The sequence below is a fragment of the Vespa velutina genome, chromosome 11 (genome assembly GCF_912470025.1).
Source record: "Vespa velutina chromosome 11, iVesVel2.1, whole genome shotgun sequence".
In the NCBI taxonomy this organism is placed as follows: Eukaryota; Metazoa; Arthropoda; class Insecta; order Hymenoptera; family Vespidae; genus Vespa; species Vespa velutina.
The window spans coordinates 2,444,287-2,454,298 of NC_062198.1; the positions used below are offsets into that span (position 1 = coordinate 2,444,287).

At 31.2% G+C, this 10,012-nt stretch overlaps 1 long non-coding RNA gene across 1 annotated transcript; it reads right to left on the reverse strand.

The window, feature by feature from the left end:
* Nucleotides 1–8,006: 8,006 nt before the first annotated feature.
* On the reverse strand, nucleotides 8,007–9,036 carry LOC124952899. The gene is made up of 3 exons (XR_007102054.1): nucleotides 8,779–9,036; nucleotides 8,569–8,614; nucleotides 8,007–8,448 (listed from the first exon to the last, which is right to left on the reverse strand). It is a non-coding gene; the product is annotated as an uncharacterized LOC124952899 (long non-coding RNA).
* Nucleotides 9,037–10,012: the final 976 nt, after the last annotated feature.

Here is a 10,012-nt window from a genome sequence, read left to right on the forward strand (position 1 = left end):
TAAAACATCTGATACTTACGATCATTAATCCGTAGAAGAAGTGTACTTTCGGGAGATTCACGTTAGTCGTCAAGAAGAGAACGTCTCTTACGAGATCAGAGAGAAATACGAGATGAGAAAATATGAGAGAGAAAAAAAGAAAAAGAAAAAAGAAAGAGAGAGAGAGAGAGAGAAGGAGGAGGAAGAGGAATACTGTGGAGTGCCTAGCTGGAGGAGTGTAATCAGTGTGAAATGTAGCTTTCACGACGACCCTCTTCTTCTCTTTCCACGCATTTTATGTACTCGCCAGTATACTTTTGTCTGCCCAAGTTCAACGACGCAAGGAAGAAAACTTCAAACGTCTCCAGTAGCGCTTTACATTTTTACCAATCATCCTTCTCAACGTTTTGAAATTGAGCATCCCGAATATACTCCAAAATACACATTGTTGCTTCTCGATATGTATAGATATTATTTATATTGCTTTTTAACAAACAAACTTTTATGATATTTAACATTGAGAAAGTATACTTATTTGAAATATTTATGAAATATAATATAATTACTCGAAGCGTGTTATATTAAAAATATTAATAAAATGAATTTTATTACATTAAACAGTAAGAAAGTGTACTTACTTAATTAAAAAATTATCCAGGTATAATTATTTAAAACATCTAGTACTGAATATATATATGCAATCAAAAAGTACAATTCTTTTTATTAATATAGTATAGTCGTACAAATTAAATAAAGTCGTAGTAAATTAAATATTATGTTATAATATTTAATTTAATATCAAAAAATACAGGATGCAGGTAAGGTATGGAAAAAAATTTGTCATATTTATTGAAACATTTATATAAAATTATTATATTACCATTGCATCATAAAAGTCAACATTTCACGAATAAAATATAAAAGTAAATTAGATAAGAAAGACAATAATTGAATGAGATATGATGATGATGATGATGATGATGATGATGATGATGAAATAAAACAAAAAATGCAAACCTCTTTGTTATGTCGTTAAAAATGTTATTCGATAGGAAATTTATCGTGCAAAAATCTCTTTCTTTATATTTATTTATTTTTCTTTTTTTTTTTTTTTTTCTTCTTTTTTTTACTCGGTCTTCATCTTCTTTCTCGTATGAAGATAAAGATAAAAATGGCCATCTTCTTGAAAGAGACTCGTTTATTGCGACACCCCCTTCTCTTATCGGCAAATTTCGATCGTCTAGAGGGGGGTGGGGAAGAGGAAGAGAGGCGGTATACCCGACGCTCCGTCACGCTCGCTGAAACAAATTTATGAGAGCGTATCGGTGTTGCTGGCTCAATGATAGGAGAGGAGAGGAGATGGGAGAGAAAAGAAAAAACAAGAAGTCGAGCTTCTTTCTACGATACTGAAACTATCGATACGCTCAGAAAACGAGCGTGTATAGGTACGATTTATGGAGGATACATCGAATCCTCAATGTAAGGAACAACAATTTCAATAAAATTATAAAGTTTATTGAGATATATGGAGTATTATAAACAAAAACAAAAAAAAATATATATATATATTAACTATATATAAATATACGTTTATATAAATTATACGTATGGATAAATATGTATATAATAACATTGTAATAAGGCATTTGTAATAATTTGTAATAAAAGGATTCGACTTTTTTTTTAATCGACAGATATCAGATATAATAATATTTATAAAATATTCATTTAATATATTTAATCTGTGCTTATATATTCAATATTTATTTTTATTATACTTAATATTAATTTTTATTATATTAATATTTATTATTATTATTATATCAATATTTATTTCTCTCTTATTTCCCATATTTATTAGATATTATCATAAATTAATTTACTCGTCATGTTTTCAAGTATGAATTACATTGGGAAAACAAAATTTTCTACAAAATTAATTCAGTATTTACCTCGTTTTATCTGATTATATTCAGCTACAATTAATACGATTAAATAAAAATATAAATGGGAAAGCGTACTATCGCACGAAATATTAAAATTATAAATATAATATCTATGGATAAATCATTAACATCAAACGAAATATAAATAAATGAAAAAAGTAATTTACGTACGGGCATCCTTGACAAGCCTGATACGAAAGAGAACTTCTTTTTTCTTTTTTCATCGTACGTTTTATTTATTATCGCAAAAAAAAAAAAAAAAATAATATCTAACGCGTGTATGAACGCCATCGGCATTCATACACGCGAAAAGAAAACTCGGTATATGCATTATTATCGTACGATTAATCACACTAAAATCACGTTAAATACTTAACACAAATTTTATTAACATTTAACGTTAAAACTTTTCATTAGCAATAATAAAGCGTATTATGATGTAGACCGTTTTCTATCTCTCTCTCTCTCTCTCTCTCTTTCTCTCAATTACGATTAATGAATTAAAATTTGCCTGATTAAGGAAAGACACAAAGAAAGAAAGAGAGAGAGAGAGAGAGAGAGAGAGAGAAACGAACTAAACGACAAAACACTCGTCGAAAAGTCACTTATATATTAGGATAAAGAGAGAAATGAAGAGAGAAATACGCGAGAGGATAAGATAGAAGGATACCTACGGCACTGAGGGAGTTATGCAATATACATTACCTAAAATGTCCCGCGAGAGAGAGTCGCGCAATGAACATCAACGAAACGTCGTATTTCGTCTCTCTAGCATAACGCAACGTTTTCTGCTTATAAAGGTATAAAAGGGGTGTGTGAGCATGGTGAAAGGTGAACAAAACGTATTTAAACGTTCTGCCTCTATCTGTCTGTTTGTCTCTCTCTCTCTCTCTCTCTCTTTCTTTTGTGTTATCTCTGTCTTTGTCTCCTCCATTCTTTTCTTTCTCTATATCTTTCTCTTTCTCTAAATTAAAAATGAATAACTTTATGGTCATCATCGTTATCATTATTATAGAATAATACTCATTACAAATGTCGAAGACTTTAGATATTTTTACTTTATTGTTTACCTTTATTTTTCTTTTTTTTTTTCGTTTATTTTTTATTTTATATAAAACATTGTTTGTTGAATCTATTTTATAAGTTTTAACTTATCTCTGTAATCTTCTTCTCTCTTTCTCTCTCTCTCACTCTCTCTCTCTCTTTCTCTTTCTCTTTCTCTCTCTTCCTCTTGAAAATCTATTTATTCAATAGAAGAGAAAATACATTATTATCTATATAAAAGAAAATCATAATGTGACATTCAAAAACGTTTTAATTGTTATTTAACACATGTGAAACAAATGGTAACAAATTTGTCAAAGTTTTAATTGAATCTTCAACTCGCATTAATCCAACACATTCAAGTACAAAAGGAAGATATTTACATAGAATTAACGTGTAAGAAACCTTTGTTTCCTTACACGTTTATCAAGATAATATGTCCAAGAATTAAAATGAGATGCAATAGTAATACCATTTCAAGAAAGTAAAATAACGAGAAAACAATTCTTTAAGTAAATATTTATAACAATGTGATTCTTTGATTAAATACCAAAAAAAAAATGTTTATACAAATTAAACATTCCATACACTCGCTGTATATCATCTCTATTCACGAACGTTTTATATTTTATTTCCTTTTTTCTTTTCCTCGACGTAACGCCGCCCGTTTCGATACATAAATTATTGTCGTGATAATAACCCATCGTTTTAATGACGAAGAGAGAACGATTGAATAACATATTATTATACGTTTCTAAATTGTAAATGAAGGGATAATATCGATGCAAATTTTATCGATTTCGTTACATTTATTTTCTATTTTCTTTTTTTTTTTCTTTTCTTTTTTTCTTTTATCTTTCTTCGTTTCACACTTTTTTCATCGTTCTATCCTTAAAAGGTATAATCGAATTCGATAATGTAAAAAGACCAGGGTTCATTCTAAAATAATTTTCTTATATACATACATAGTCCATGTATAAATAAATAAATATATATATATATATATATGTACGTATATACAAACGAGAAAAATATTATTTGATTTTCCTAAAGCGAAGCTCTTTCTTCGAATCCGTAAATATTCAGTCAGTTGGATTCTCCGAAACGCGGAAAGCGGCACGCGAACGTGTCTCGCGAAGTTCTACGGACTGTCACAAAGTTTCGTTCGGGAAACAGAATTAAGGCGTTATAGAAATGGATTAAGGAGTTTAATTAAGTTGATTCAACGTCCGCGTCACGAAATCTCACCGCTCTGCCTCGAGTTAGTCGTCCCACTAAACTCAGCCCCGCAACCCACTCTCCCTTACCACCATCCCAACGAGCCACCGTCGTCCTTGCATTCTCCCCTTTCCTCTTCCCGTAAGCGTCAGCAACCCTTAAGAAACATTTTCTTCGAGCGAGTAGGCTGACTACTATATAGCGAGATGCATCGTGTGCTATCGCACGACCCTAATTGCTCGAATACGTTAACTACATGTCAGAATTATTCTAATGCTAATTATTATATCTCGATGATTGTATTGGTAAATGGAGATTATGACAAAAAAAAAAAAAGAAATAAAATTAAATGTAAGAAGATCGAATCATGGATAATGAATTAATTCTCATTCTTATAGTTATCATTTTTTCTATTTATTACGTACTTCTTTGTAATTATATAGTTAATATAAAAAAAAATTATATATATATATATAACTTAATCTAACTAATAAAAAAATTTATTTTATTAACTAAATAAAAATATTATATTCTAACTATATAAATATATATTTCTATTAACTATACATCAACAATATAGAATTAAATCAATTAAATCAATCAATAAATTAAATCAATCATCAAAATCATATATATCGATGACTAATAGATATGAAATATTTACGTATATCATATACAACTATAATTTATAACTTCATTTTTTTTTTTCAAAAAGCATATTCTAATTCCTCACTGAATTATGTATGATTTCGATTGGTAATAATCTCATTGAAATGAAAAAGGTACAAAAAAAAAGAAAAAAGAAAAAAAAAAAAAAAAAAGAAAAAAAAAAAATACCCGAAAAAAGTTAAAAGCGGAGGGAACAATGACTGTGGTGCTCGATGTAATACGATCCCGTATTTTCTCCGATTTTCTTTGCTTTACGATCTGGTATTCTTTCATCTGCGAACGCTTGCACCTTATATCCGGCGGGATTAGAGAACCTCTGTCCGTGACCGTTTCATTACTCATCTTACACGCGCTCTGGAACTACGTGTTCATTCTCTCTTTCTTTCTCTCTCTTTCTTTCTCTCTCTAACTCTTATCCACTACTACACTTACTATCTTTCCCTCTTTGTCTTTCTTTTTCTCGTTCACGCTTTCTCTTTTACATATCTGACTTTCTCTCTCTCTCTCTCTCTCTCTTTCTCTCTCTCATTATCTCTCTTTCTCTCTTCTTTTTTCCATCTTTCTTTCTCCTTTCTTTCAGCTCTCTCATTTATTCTCTCTTTCTCTCTCCATCTCTCTCTCTCTCTCTCTCTCTCTCTCTCTCTCTCTCTCTCTCTCTCTTTCTTTCTTTCTTTCACTGCTAGGACGACTTCGCAATATTGTAAGGTAAGCTACAATAGGTTGCTCCCGAAGAGATGCAGTATGATAAAGAGAAAGGTGAACTAGTAGGGGGAGGGGATGGGGTGAGATTGAAAAAGGGAGTAATATGTGTTACGGAACATCTTGTATACGAAAAATAGTGAGAGAGAGAGAGAGAGAGAAAGAGAGAGAGGAAGAGAGAAGAATGATAAGGAGACAAACTACTAACGTACTTTGCTCTAATTTTTAACTTACACATCATACACAAGAGGAACGTTGATTACGTGAACCAGGACGAAGACGACGATGACGACAACGACGATGAGGATGACAACGACAACGACAACGACTTCTATTATTTATTTAAGTAGGGTCTGTGATGACACGTCCATCGCTCGTTTGCTCTATCTTAATTAGAAATTTACGAAGGTGGGACGGGGAAATTAAAAACTTGCGCGGAAAGTTGCTCGGGGAATTGTGCCCGGTAGATTCGCATATTTCTTATTTCGAGATGCAAAAAAGTACGAGGAGCTCACCTGGAAGTAAGAAACTTCTCGACTCGGAAGGACGGACGAACGAACGAACGAACGAACGAACGAACGAATGAACGAACGAACGAACGAACGAACGAACGAACGAACGAAGAAGAGTATGGGAAAGCTGAAAAATTTTCTGAACTTATTTTAATAAGCTCGACGACGCTACACTGTGGGAGAAGGTAACGAGATAGAAAGAGAGAGAGAGAGAGAGAGAGAGAGAGAGAGAGAGAGAGAGAGAAAGAGAGAGAAAGAGTGCAGGACTCATAGAATAATAACACGCTTTTTCCCGATACTTTCGTAAGCAATCTTATAACGATACCTAATAATAATGATATCACGAATAAAGATTTGAGAAAAATTCAACGAAACAATTATATCATAAATCTTTTATTTCTAATACATAAATACATATGTATAATCGTAAAACAATGTTGTCATTTTAATTCTTCATGTTATTTATCCATTAATGACAAACGCGAAAGGATGAAATAGATAATTATAATATAAATGAGAAAGAATGTTTAATAGCAAGGATCTTTTTGTATTTAATTTTCTTTTTTTATTCTTACGTTTTTTTTTCTTTTTTCTTTTTTCTTTTTTCTTTTTTTTTCTTTTCTTTTTTCTTTTGTAATATAATTCTTATACGTTTAACAAAGATTTTCTATCAAAATTTTGAGTTAAAATCACAAAGAAGGTTTCGAACAAAACCCAATAGATCCGATATATACATCTATCGATGTTCTATTTTCTTTAAAGCAACACACACGTAAAATACGTACCTCCTACGACAGATTTGTACTATTTCTCGATAAAGTGAACGCCATTATCCTAAATCTTAAATCGATCGCCGACCTAGCTACGAGTAAAGTACCACCTGCGAATACCAACAAAACCTTACTTACACACACACACACACACACATATATATATGTATGTACATAAATATGTACGTTTTCCTTTAAATATCACTGCAAAAATAAAAGCAGTAGGTAACCTATGCGAAAATGTTTTTCGCTTTTGCGAAAGTCCTCTGACGAGGAAATTGAAATAAAAGCTACGTTGTGAAGTAGCACAGTTTAAAAAATGAAGGAAGGAGAGGAGTACCCCCAACTCTCGTCCTTCTTCTCGAGATAAAGAGATAGAAGAAGCAAAATTTAACCGGCACACCAAGTAAATTACGGTGATTATATATCGTATACACGAAAATTCCATAAAGCGTAATGGAGGGCTCGCAAATATTTATCTTTTGGTCCACGTGAACCGCGAAAGCTTGTGCCGCGCCTCCGTCGTTCCTCCACAGCAGCCTCCTTCTTCTCCTCCCTCCTATTCCTCTCGAGAAAGAGCACTGCGACGAAGCCTCCGAGAGAAGCAGGAACCTTCGAGCGTTTCAAACGTTACCTACCTACCTCGACATGGTTGGTCCTTGACGTGGCATAGAAACGCGAAAGTTCTCGTGACACGATTACGATGCTTGCTGACCAGAAATAATTTCATTAGCCGAGCCATAAACCGATCTTCTGGGAATTATACCAACGAAATATTAAAACAAGAATATATTATATATATATATACTCTTTGATATTTAACGAATGATTATTAATTAAACGTCTTATTATTTCTTATTAAATCAACAAAGATTTCTAATATCTCGAATAATATTTCTAATATTTCTAATATACGATTCTCGTATAAAATATAAGTTACATTTACAAAATAGCGATCGTATTTTATAACATTATCGACAGATAATAGATTCATCACACGATAATTGATAATACGATAATATTTATTAATTGTAAAAGTACATAAGATCGATGTTGTAAGTTAAATTTCATTAATTCGTTATATTTATTATAATTGTGGAAAAAGAAAGAAGAACGAAAGAAAAAGAAAAAGAGAACGAGGAAAATTTCATTCGAGATGATCTAATTCATCGATTAACTCGTATATAACAAATATGATTCTTTGTTTGAGAATTCCGTTTGTAAGATAAAAAATGTAATGCCGTGTGTCCTATAAAAATTCTATAAACGCGTCATATTTTCAGCTCGATAAAGAGATGGCGACGTATTAGGGTCGATCGATACCTACGACGGACGGTCCGTAACGTTACACGTATAATGTACATCTTCCTACAATTTCCTGCTAATTTACATAATATTAACATAACGGCCTCGTCGTGTTATATCCTAACCCTATCTCTCTCTCTCTCTTTCTCTCTCTCTCTCTCTCTCTCTCTCTCTCTCTCTCTCTTTCTTTCGTACTGTCTCACGGCGTATAAATGATCGAGAAATAATAACTAACACATGGGCCAAGCGTAATGGAGCGTAGGCAAGATAATCCTGAGAACGAAGAAGAGACGACTTCTGGGGGTTCTGATCGGTAAAAAAAAAAAGAACAAAAGAAAAGAAAAGATAGAGAAAAAAAAAGTAAAAAAAGGAAACGAAAAATGAAAAAGAAAAACAAGAAAAAGAAAACAACACATATTTGATTACCTTTTCCTTTTTCTTTATCCGCATATATTCGCATGTCTGCGCATACCTGCAAAAAAAATTGCATTTGCCGTCATTGAACATTTTTTTTAACAGCATTCTAACATTTTCTTTCACTGTTGTTTTCTATCACTTTATAACAAAAAAAACATCAATCTCTCTCTCTCTCTCTCTCTCTCTCTCTCTCTTGTATTCTATAGCTTCGTTAAGTACCGATAAAGTCAGAGTACAAGCCAAGTGACCGTGTGAAAGAACAGCATGTATCCGAGTTGGTGCAAGTGCAAAGGTGAAGCCGACGATTCGAGGGCAACGCGAGTACACGTTTTGCGATGTGCGAAAGCGGGCTTTACACGGATTCCGCTAGGCTTTCCTGAAGTTAATGGGCACGCGTCGATGAAGCTACTACCGTTAGTGACGACAAGCTTTCGTGCCTCATGTATGTACTATGATAATGCCATTCCGTTTACGCAAGATAGTCGTTACACTAGCGTGACTACTAGCCAGTAGAATAAGTATATGAGGATAAATATATATATATATATATATAAGGATAAATATTATAATCTGTATGTTTAAGTATTATTAAATGTTAATAAGAGATTATTAACGATAATAAGGTATTGTCAATATTAAGAGAAAAATTGTCAAAAATTTTAGCACTTAAAGCATTCTATATCATATTTTATGTTAATTGCTATTAGAAATTGTAGAATTGTTTGACGTTTAACGTGCCTTTTCTAAAAAAAAAAAAAAAAAAAAAAAAAAGAAAAAGAAAGAAAGAAATACGAACAATTGATCGTCTAAAATCATATTTAATTTCCGAACACGTGTCTGTGTTAAAACTAATGAATAGTAGTCAATTTGTACAAAAGAAGAATAAAAAGAAATGATCAAAAAAAAAAAAACATTTTTATCAATAACAAAAGAAATCTAATATAGACATAAAAATAATCATTGAATAACATATTATTATTCACGTTATCATTTCTTTTTTTTTTTCAACAATAGTGATGCTTAATTTGTTAGAAATATAACGTTAAAATGATGATATCATATATGACAATAATGTAAAAAATATGATACATTTGATATTGTGATAACTTAAGCTTTCCAATAATGTACGACATTAACATGTGTATATAATATTGTGTATATAATGTGTTAACATATGTATATAATATCAATTCAAAATATTCAATGACAAATCTATTGTTATGAAAATACACAAACGTACGATGAAATCGTATAATTGAATTATAATTAAAAAATTTTATTTACCGTAACGAAGGATTTTTAAAAATTCTTCCTAACACGCACAAAAAATAATATATATATATATATATATATATATATATATATATATATTTCCTCTATACATATGTCTAACTCTATATCCATTAAATTTATATCCTCCTCTAGATAAATCATCCTTGTTAAAAGAAATAAT